At 40.0% G+C, this 10,678-nt stretch overlaps 1 protein-coding gene across 16 annotated transcripts in view; it reads right to left on the reverse strand.

The window, feature by feature from the left end:
• MAP2 (microtubule associated protein 2) overlaps positions 1–10,665 on the reverse strand; it is a 284,810-nt gene extending 274,145 nt beyond the window's left edge. For 11 of the 16 annotated variants that reach the window (XM_043910212.1, XM_043910208.1, XM_043910218.1 and 8 more), the window contains exon 1: positions 10,385–10,665. The gene's annotated coding sequence lies outside the window, so the exon portion shown is untranslated. The remainder of the gene's footprint in view (positions 1–10,384) is intronic. The other 5 variants (XM_043910217.1, XM_043910215.1, XM_043910214.1 and 2 more) reach the window with 2 other exon arrangements.
• Positions 10,666–10,678: the final 13 nt, after the last annotated feature.

A 10,678-nucleotide genomic window follows, 5' to 3' on the forward strand; every position in this document is an offset into this window, starting at 1 on the left:
AGTTTCAGTTTTCACTGACTAGGAATATATTTCTCTTTAAATATTTAAGCATGGTTTCTGCTCGGTTTCTTTCCTCCAATTTGCCCATCATGCTTTTCAAATATTTGTCAACTTAAGACTCTAAGGTGCCTAAGCAGTGTGGGTACAGGTGAAGCTCTACTGAACACAGTAACGATGGAAACACCTAATTCTTATTTAATTTGCTGTCTCCTTGGATGAGGCAAAGAAACAAGACGCATGGAGCACTAGAGGCAGAGAAACAGGAAAACATACAAGAGTAGGAGAGTTCAGAGGGAAGCAGACACAGACATAGAGGCCACAGCCTTTCTAGCTCACTTCCTTTTAGCTAAAAATGTTAAAGCTGGGGAGACACAAAAGGAAAGCTATTTCTGAGAAAATTTCATTGTGCAGAAAGAAGTTTCCACCTGGCTATTTTTGTTGGATTTCCCTTGTACACAGACCCAAGTTTAAACACAAACTCAATCAATCTGGAGGCATCAGTATGGATAGTTCAAGTTCAGAGAAAAACTCCCTGGCTTTTCAAGTAGCTTGAGTCTGGGCACACATGCCCAGAGAGTTTAAATGTCTGTCCTAAGAGATCCAAACCACAGGAATGAACCTGGAGCAGCAGCCGGGTCAGTGTTTCCTGAATCAGGTTTAGACGCACCACGTTCAGTAGTGGAGCTGGCAAGGAGCTCGTTGGAATGGCCTTAAAATGCTGAGTCTCTCCCTCTTTTATATTCATGTGAAAGTCACAGTTGAGTCACAAAGTGGGGGAGGTATGACAGGCAGATCACCCCACCCTTAGGTCAGAGAACAGGAATATAACCTGAATTGGAAGAAGAGTCAGAGTGAGACGGTTCTTCATGGGCACCTCCTTACCAAGAGCTGAGTCTGACCTGAATAACAATTTTAGGCCTGGTTCCACCACTCAGAATCTCAGGAAAGTCATTTAACCACTCCCTGTCCCAGTTTCCTCACACGCACATCAGAGGTTCACACCGTTCGCTCCTAACTTATACATACTTCAGAAGTCTTAAGAACTGATGTCCCTTCTGCTACAGGGCAGAGGCACAGAAAAATATACTTTATGTTTTCATTTGTACAAGCACACAATCCTTCTAAGCCACTAATCAATAGAGTTACAAAATGTCACTCTGTTATATAGACTATAAACATATTAAGCAAAAGGAAAGGATTTCATTAAAAATACATTTGCTCAATATCAGTTTTTTAATGGAAATCAATATCAGTTTTTTAATAGAAAAATTAGGATTCTTCTCCCAAAACCTGATGGAGGTCTTTCAGAAAGGGCTGAAATGGGACAGAGAGACTGTCCTAGATTGTATAAAGTTTAATAAATTACAATTTTGATATTGACCACCTTCATTTAATACGTTTCTATTCAAAATAAAGTAAAACCACACCCCCTAATCATGGAACTTATGACTGAGTCTAATAAGCACTTTTCAAAAATCCACAAAATGTCAATTTCACCAAAGACCAATTAATAGTCTATAATAGTTTACATCATACAATTGTGAATGAGGCAAGCTTTAGTTTGAGATGCAATGGCCAAACCCATTTAAATAAACCCTAGATCATACCCACTTCGTGGTTTCATAAGAGATGTAGCTTCCAGTAGGATGCTTGGTGCTTTCTCGGAGGCAAAATTTCTGAAGTTCCACCAATACTGGCTTCTCCTCTTTAAAAAGAAGAAACTATGCAGTTTCCATGCAATAGCAATGTCATCTGCACTTCCTAAAAGATAAATTTAAGTGACCAGTATTTCAATTTAGGACACTTGATCAACATGGAGATGCTTTGATATTGAGCACCAGATTTAGCTTTATCATTTCAATTCAGTAATGGACAATAGAATTTGGATCATATCTCTCAAAACAGAAAAATATAGTAATTATTTGAAATTTGTTTAATTTGATTTTATGATTGAAAACATACACCATTGTTTTTCCTATAAAAGTGTATTTAAAATCAAATATTCTCATGTGAACATCAAAGTATAATTTTCAATTTTTTATAAATCAACTGTATAACAATTTATCTCAACTATGAAAAAATGGGATATATAAATACTAATATAAGGCTAACAGCAGTACATGAACCAAGAACTACCAAATGTACAAGCTGGATTTAGAAAAGGCAAAGGAACTAGAGATCAAATTGCCAACATCCTTCAGATCATAGAAAAAGCAAGAGAATCCCAGAAAAACATTTACTAATGCTTCATTGATTACTTGAAAGCCTTTGACTGTGTGGACACAACAAACTGTGGAAAATTCTTAAAGAGATGGGAATACCAGACCACCTTACCTGTCTCCTGAGAAACCTGTATGCAGGTCAAGAAGCAACAGTTAGAACCGGACAATGAACTGGTTCAAAATTGTGAAAGGAGTACATCAAGGCTATATATTGTCTGCTTATTTAACTTCTATGCAGAGTCAGTCAGTCAATTCAGTCGCTCAGTTGTGTCCGACTCTTTGCGACCCCATGAACCACAGCACGCCAGGCCTCCCTGTCAATAACCAACTCCCAGAGTCCACCCAAACTCATGTCTATTGAGTCGGTCACGCCATCCAACCATCTCATCCTCTGTCGTCCCCTTCTCCTCCTGCCCCTAATCTTTCCCAACATCAGGGTCTTTTGAAATGAGACAGCTCTTCTCATCAGGTGGCCAAAGTATTGGAGTTTCAGCTTTAACATCAGTCCTTTCAATGAACACCCAGGACTGATCTCCTTCAGGATGGACTGATTGGATCTCCTTGCAGTCCAAGGGACTCTCAAGAGTCTTCTCCAACACCACAGTTCAAAAGCATCAATTCTTTGGCGCTTAGCTTTTTTTATAGTCCAACTCTCACATCCATACATGACTATTGGAAAAACCATAGCCTTGACTAGACAGACCATTGTTGGCAAAGTAATGTCTCTGCTTTTTAACATGCTGTCCAGGCTGGTCATAGCTTTTCTTCCAAGGAGCAAGCGTCTTTTAATTTCATGGCTGCAATCACCATCTGCAGAGATTTTGGAGCCCCCAAAAATAAAGTCAACCACTGTTTCCACTGTTTCCCCATCTATTTGCCATGAAGTGATGGAACCAGATGCCATGATCTTAGTTTTCTGAATGTTAAGCTTTAAGCCAACTTTTTCACTCTCCTCTTTCACTTTCATCAAGAGGCTCTTTAGTTCTTCTTCACTTTCTGCCATAAGGGTGGTGCCATCTGCCTATTTGAGGTTATTGATATTTCTCCTGGCAATCTTGATTCCAGCTTGTGCTTCTTCCAGCCCAGCATTTCACATGATGTACTCTGCATATAAGTTAAATAAGCAGGGTAACAATATACAGAGTATTTCATGTGAAATGCCAGGCTAGATGAATCACAAGCCCAGAATCAAGACTTCCCAGAGAAATATCAGATATGCAGATGATACCACTCCAATGGCAGAAAACAAAGAGCAACTAAAGAGTTTCTTAATGAGGGTGAAAGAGGACAGTGAAAAAGCTGGTTTAAACTCAACATTAGGCATCCGATCCCATCACCTCATGGCAAACAGATGGGGAAAAAGTGGAAGCAGTGACAGAGTTTATTTTCTTGGGCTCCAAAAATCACTGCAGATGGTGACTATAGCCATTAAATTAAAAGACACTTGCTTCTTGGAAGGAAAGCTATAACAAACCTAGACAGTATATTAAAAAGCAGAGATATCACTTTGATGACAGAGGTCCATATAGTCAAAGCTATGGTTTTTCCAGTAGTCATGTATGAATGTGAAAGTTGGACCATAAAGAAGGCTGATGCTTTCAAACTGTGGTGCTAGAGAAGACTCTTGAGAGTCCCTTGGTCTGCAAGGAGATCAAGTCAGTCAATCCTAAAGGAAAACAGTCCTGAATAGTCATTGGAAGGACTGATGCTGAAGCTGAAGCTCCAATACTGTGGCTACCTGATGAGAAGAGCCCACTCATTGGAAAAGACCCTGATGCTAGGAAAGATTGAGGGTAGAAGGAGAAGGGGGCGACAGAGGATGGGATGGTTGGATGGCATCACCAACTCAATAGACATGAGTTTGAGCAAACTCCAGGAGATAGTGAAGGATTAGGGATGCCTGGCGTGCTGCAGTCCATGGGGTTGCAAAGAGCTGGACATGACTTAGTAACTGAACAACAACAACAATCCTGTGATTATTACATACACAAACAAAAATATCACCATGATAGCCCTTTGGAAAACACAAAGTGAACACATTTTGTGGACTAATAGATTGTCACAGGTGTTATGACTCCATATAGCAAAGATTTGCATGCAACAGATTGCAGATCTTCATTCAAATGACATAATAAGTACATGTAGTAAAGTACAGAATCAGATCTTTTCCTGGCTATACTAGATGACACTAACATAAAAAGAATGCACTACTGATCCTAAAAACTTTTTTTTTGCTCTTTGTTTTCAAAGTGGGCCAAAGGAATGTGGTCTCATAAACACCAGAAAAACAGGCAGCTTATTGTTTAAAATACTGTTTTGTTCAAAAACATAGTTTAAAGAAAAGACTAAATTACAACTTTGAGAGGCACAATACCCAAATAAAGTAATATAATTTCAAAGCTGAGAATTATTTAATTGTGATGCTTCCTAGTCAATAAAACTAGGAAACATTTTCTCCTACCATTTTGTTATATAATTTCACTATTGTCTGTTAGCAAGATAATACAGTGTTGTTGCAACTGTTACAAGAATACAACATGGGCAACAATAAACTCATTAATACTTTAATGCAATATAAAAGGTTCATACCAGCATGAATATTCTATCTCAAACTAAATGAGCAAGTCTGTATATTTACTTACAAGTTTGCTTTAAATATAGGAGATCTAGACAGTTAAGCAATGAAATATACTAATGGACATTCAAGCACTGTATTTTATGATTACTGAGAGATGGATTCAAGATGGCTAATGACAACACTGTACACAGCAATGTAACTAGGGATATTTTATTTTAAATTAAAATAATTCAATTCAACTTAAGAGAACATCAGTGTAGCTAGCTAGCATAAAATGAAGACAGTGGACTGCCTGACAGATAATGACTTTACTGTGGGTGCATGCTCTATCGCTAAGTCGTGTCTGACTCTTTGCGACCCATGGACTATAGCCCACCAGGCTCCTCTTTCCATGGGATCTCTCAGCCAAGAATACTGGAGTGGGTTGCCATTTCCTCCTCCAGGGGTTCTTCTCGATTCAGGGATCAAATCCACATCTCATGTACTGGCAGGCAGATTCTGAGACACCAGGAAAGCCCGGATGACTTTACTAGTCAGTTTCCATTTTACTTGAAGTCACGTGAATAAAATAACAAAACACAGTTAGCTAATCAAAATTTTCATTTGAAAGCAGTAAGTTGTACAGCTACACCACTCTTACCTTTTTCAACTCATTTGAAGAAGGCTGGTAAGAACACAGCTGGGATAAACAACTGTCTATAGGATAAGGGAATCTGGGTCAGCTTGGGTACAAACCATAGGAAGACGCAAGGCAGTAACTTTTCTTCCTGATCCAGAAAGGCTTTCCAAAGAAAGGAAGCAGGATCAAAGACTGGTATACAAGGAAAAGTCTGTTCAAGGCCAGAGTATATAAAAGTCAAGATCAAAGGAAGGACCAAGACAGTGATGAAGCCCTGAGAAGAAGTTGGCATAAAACTGTATGTTAAATGAGAAGTATAGATATAATGGTAAATAAATTACAATAAAAATGGCAGGTTCTATTTTCTAAAAATTGGTGTTTCGTTTTGTTTTTTGGCCAATACAAATTGAAGGCAAAGAGCAAAGGAAGGAAAGAAGAAAGGAAGGAAGGAAAATGGGTAAAGAGGAAAGGAAGAAAAACAAGAAAGCAAGAAAGAAGTCCAGCTGTGTGATCTTAGAAGCTAAATTATTTTCTCTAAAAGGCCTATTAACATAACAGGCTCCTCTGTCCATGGAATTCTCCAGGCAAGAATACTTGAGTGGGTTGCCACTTCCTTCTCCAGGGGATCTTCCCGACCCAGGGATCGAACCTGTGTCTCCTGCACTGGCCAGGCGGATTCTTTAACACTGAGCCACCAGGAAAGCCCCAGTTTATATATATACTAATATTTATACAATTATATATGTTGTTGTTTAGTGGGTAAGTCATGTCTGACTCTTGCGACCCAGTGGATTGTAGACCCCCAGGATGCTCTGTCCATGGGATTTCCCAGGCAAGAATACTGAAGCAGGTTGCCATTTCCTTCTCCTTCTATATAATTATATAGAGAGAATACATATATGAAAAAAGGAGGTTAGGTATAAAGGGTCTACATTAGGACATTTACATAACTGATACACAAAAAATTGCCTTTGAGGTTTGGGACACCACTGTCCCCATGTGCAGCCCCTTGTGTCCCATATCTGAAATACAATAACTGATCAATTAAATGTTATTTTTTAGTTATTCCCCATTACAAAAGAAACAAATCTAACTTTATGTGAAGATTTCTTAAAGCCAGGAACCCTGTAGCATTTTTAGTGTCTCTACACTTAATTCCCAGGAAAATATTCTGCATCCAGTAGAAATATAACAGACACATAACAAAATATATAACTGAAAAAAAAAAAAGAAAAAAAAATACATAACTGATGCTGAAGGTGAAACTCCAATACTTGGGCCACCTGACTCAAAGAACTGATTCACTGGAAAAGACCCTGTTGCTGGGAATGATTGAAGACATGAGGAGAAGGGGACAACAGAGGATGAGATGGTCAGATGGCATCACTGACTCAATGGACATGAGCTTGAGCAAGCTCCAGGAGTTGGTGATGGACAGGGAAGCCTGGTGTGCTGCAGTCCATGGGGTCTCAAAGAGTCAGACACGACTGAGCAACTGTCAAACAAATAAATAAATAAGTTGGAATAAATGCACTCCTAAATGAAGAGTAAAGGCTAAGTTTGTAATGAGAGTAACAGTATTGAAGACAAAATGCCTGGAGAAGACTAACATTCAAATAGGAGATTACAAAGAACAGAATGAAAGGAGAGGAAAAAAATCAGTGAAATGATCAAAATACTGCTCACACTTAAGGTCTAGATTGAGCAGATCAAATAAGGAAAGGCGTAGAAAGAACTAAAGTACAAAAGAACAGACATATCTGAGAGAATCAGACATGACTCAAAGAGCTTAATAGCATCTCTACCAGATATACCAGAGACATAAGAGTTTATAATTGTTTTAGAATATTATCTTTAGTAACATTCACTAATGCATTACTAATAACTTACCTAAATGACTGCTTTTAGGATTAAGGAATATGACATTGTTCTGGGGGTAGTGTTACTATCCACTGTAACTGTTATTTCAGATTCTTTATCTTACTCTGTCAAGAGGAAATTAAGCATTGAAAGGAATTCATTAACCAAGCGATCAACTTGAATACTAAAATCTCCAAGATGGCTTCATACGCTCAATCTTATGGGGACATCAATGAATATTTTAAGGATGCACATACTATAATGTGCATCTAAGCAAACATTATAACCTTTGCATTTTAAAGTCCAAGAGTGCAAACCCATTTTTCAAAAGCATAGCAATCCAGTCTGCTCTCTAGATGCTAGTAAAATGTTACCAAAGAAATGTGTATCATAAGAAAACATGCAAATATACACCAATAAACATTCTTTTTCCTTTTCCCTTCTGATGTGTTTAGAAAATCTGCAAATTGATTTCAAGCCAAAAGTGGTAAAGGAATGAAATTATTCTTTCAGGTTTAGGGGATGTTGTGCCAAGTTTCATTTCTGGCTGCATATTTATGACCAAGTTCAAGATCCTTGAGAAGAAATACATAAAAGAGGAAATACCCCTTTAACCTTAGCAGAGCAGCAGAGCAGAGGCTGCTGTGGGAAGCGGAAGGCTTCTGCGAGACGAGGGTGTGCTGCTGGTGTTTGCTTTCCACGGAGAGGTGCCTGCTCTCTCAGTGAGTCTGAAGTAGCTACTAGGATGAGGTAATGGCTGTGCCAGTTTCACTGGGTCAGGCTCTGTCAGCACATTCCTTCTCCTCTCCTCCCTGAGAAGGTGCTGTAAACACGTCATCCCAGGAGAGTTGCTACAGAGAACGAACAAATTCGAAATTCCTGAGAAAGCTGGCTCTGCTCTTGACAGTCTAGACAGAACTAGAAGCTTAAAGCAGCATAGATAGAGTCACAATAAACAGGTTATTTGACGGAGGTGAGGGAAAAGAAGAGAAAATGGACATTCAGGCATTAAAAAAACATGTTTAAAGGAAGGTCAATTTTTAATTGCTTAGATCTACAGATGTATGTTAAGCAATTTTCTGCTTATGGGGAAAGAAACCTTTAGGAAATTAAATAATACTGTAGCATATTATGAAATAATAAAAATTAAAATTAAATCAAGCACAAAGAGCACGAACCACTGATCCGAAAGGCACAATAGCTCTGCTCAATGCAAATTGTGGATTCCAGATATAAAGCTATGATAATGAGATAAAATTATCAGGGAATCAACCTTAAAATACACACACACAACAGTACTTTTTAGTTGAAAGAGAAAAATGCATTTCACCTTTTCTTGGGAAGGAAATGTTTCCGTGCATGAAGAGGGGGTGACTGAAACGCCCATGATATTTATACAGAGGCATAAAGATTTCTACCAAAATACGTAGCAAGTGACCAGCTAAATGGGTGTTTTGTGTCACATTCAAGTGAAAGGCTATAATCTTCCTCTTGGGCATTCTAAAGAGCTTTTATTTATTTAATCTATTTTCATTGCCAAAAAAAATTATAATTGCCCACAGTGAAATGACAGGGTTACAGAGCCATGCGTTATACTGGGCTGATACCTGCCGCTCAAGCATGGGACATTTTGCATAACACAGCTCACATAAAAGGCTTTGTTCTCCATCGCCTCACTGCGGCTGCAAACCTCAATTTCACTTAGCAGTCATTTCCTCTCCCAGACCAATCATTTCAAAATAAATCACATTTTTGACATTTAATACCTTACCGATATTCATTAATCCTTTTGCCTCACATCCAAACTTATATACCACCCAACAACATATATTTATTTGTTCTGCAGTACATTCACACCATAATCCCCAAACCTTCAAGGATAAATATTTTAAGATTCGTCTATTAAGTATTACTCTCTTTTGCAAAATTAGGTATATATTATACGTGCGAATGTGTTTATGTGTGTGTGTTTGTGGTGTGTACCACCATACGCCTGTGTGCGCTTGTGTGTGCATTTAAACAAAAACCTTTCACACTGAGTCAGTAATAAAGGGGCTATGTCCTGGAATCATTATGCTAAAGGTTTCCAGCTGATAGCAACCAGCAAATGGGCTTGTAGCTAATGAAAGCTTTTTAATTTTCTGACAAAATCCCAAAACCCTGATGCCAGGCAGTATAACATCCATTTCCAGTTTTCAAGGATGGTTTTTTCTGACCCCATCCATTTTACTACCCCCTCCTCCCTACACACACCCACACACACACATCCCCACTCCTGGCTCCTCTCAAACACTCTCTTTAAATTTTCATCCTGAAACAAAAGACGAAGTTGGGGAACGAAGACGCCCGGCACTGCAGCCCCCAAAACGCCTTTTAAGAAGAAAAAGAAAAGAACTGTTGGACTGTAGATGCTGCCTCCCACTCCCATCTCTTAAAAAGAAAGACTATGTGGACATTCAAGCTCATCCAGACTCATTTTTTTCGTATCCCGCCCTCCATCGAGACCAGACATTAATTTTTCATTTTCCTAAAACTATAAACATTTGTCAATCTTTCTCTTCCAGCTGTTTCTGGGACAATTACAGGGAAAATGATTTCGAATTGACAAGGCTTCTTTAACTTAGTCATCCGTCATTGTGCAGTTCTCTGCAATTCCATGGACCAAAAACAAACAAACAAAAAAACCTAAACAAAAAACCTCTACTTCGAAATTCTCTTTTACCCCAGTATAATTCATTTTCTGTCTCTCCCCAGCTCAGGTAATATTAGCTCTAAAGACAAGTATCCCAACCTGATGTAAGTTCCCGGGCGCTTCAGAGTGGTACCTACCAAGGTCACACGCCCTTCTCCAAATCCAGAGCCCAGGTACAGCCCGGGTCCCCTGCTGCGCAGTAGTTACACCTAGAGAGGCCGGGCCTGAAGCTGCCGCCAGGTGGGAGACAGCTCGACCAACCTGTGCCTGCTCCCAAGACACGGGATGAGACAAATCCCTTCCCATCCCCGTTCCTTCCCTGGGCTCCTTCTCCTCCCTCCACGCGGTGGGCGAGGCAGGAGAAGGGAGAAGCACGTTTATACTGAATCAGAGGTGGGGAACGGCTCTCTTACCTGGGCGCGGAAACGATGCACCCGCAAGTCGCCGCTGCCACCTCTCAGGGACTTGAGGACCTAAGGTCCTCTGGAGAAGGAGCAGGGGGGTGGGTGGGGGTGGGACAGGGCAGGGAAAGAAGGAGGAGAAGGAGAAAGAAAAGAAAGAAGCGGAGGGGAAGAAAAGAAAGAGAGGAGGCGGAGTAGGATGCTGTCGCCGCGGCCGCCGAGAGCCCGCGCAGCCGGAGCTCCCGGCCCAGTCTGAGCGCCGCCCTGGCCGCCGGCTCCCCGCGGCCACCCCGCCCTCCGCAGGCC

The sequence above is a fragment of the Cervus elaphus genome, chromosome 8, assembly GCF_910594005.1.
Source record: "Cervus elaphus chromosome 8, mCerEla1.1, whole genome shotgun sequence".
NCBI classification, from domain to species: Eukaryota; Metazoa; Chordata; class Mammalia; order Artiodactyla; family Cervidae; genus Cervus; species Cervus elaphus.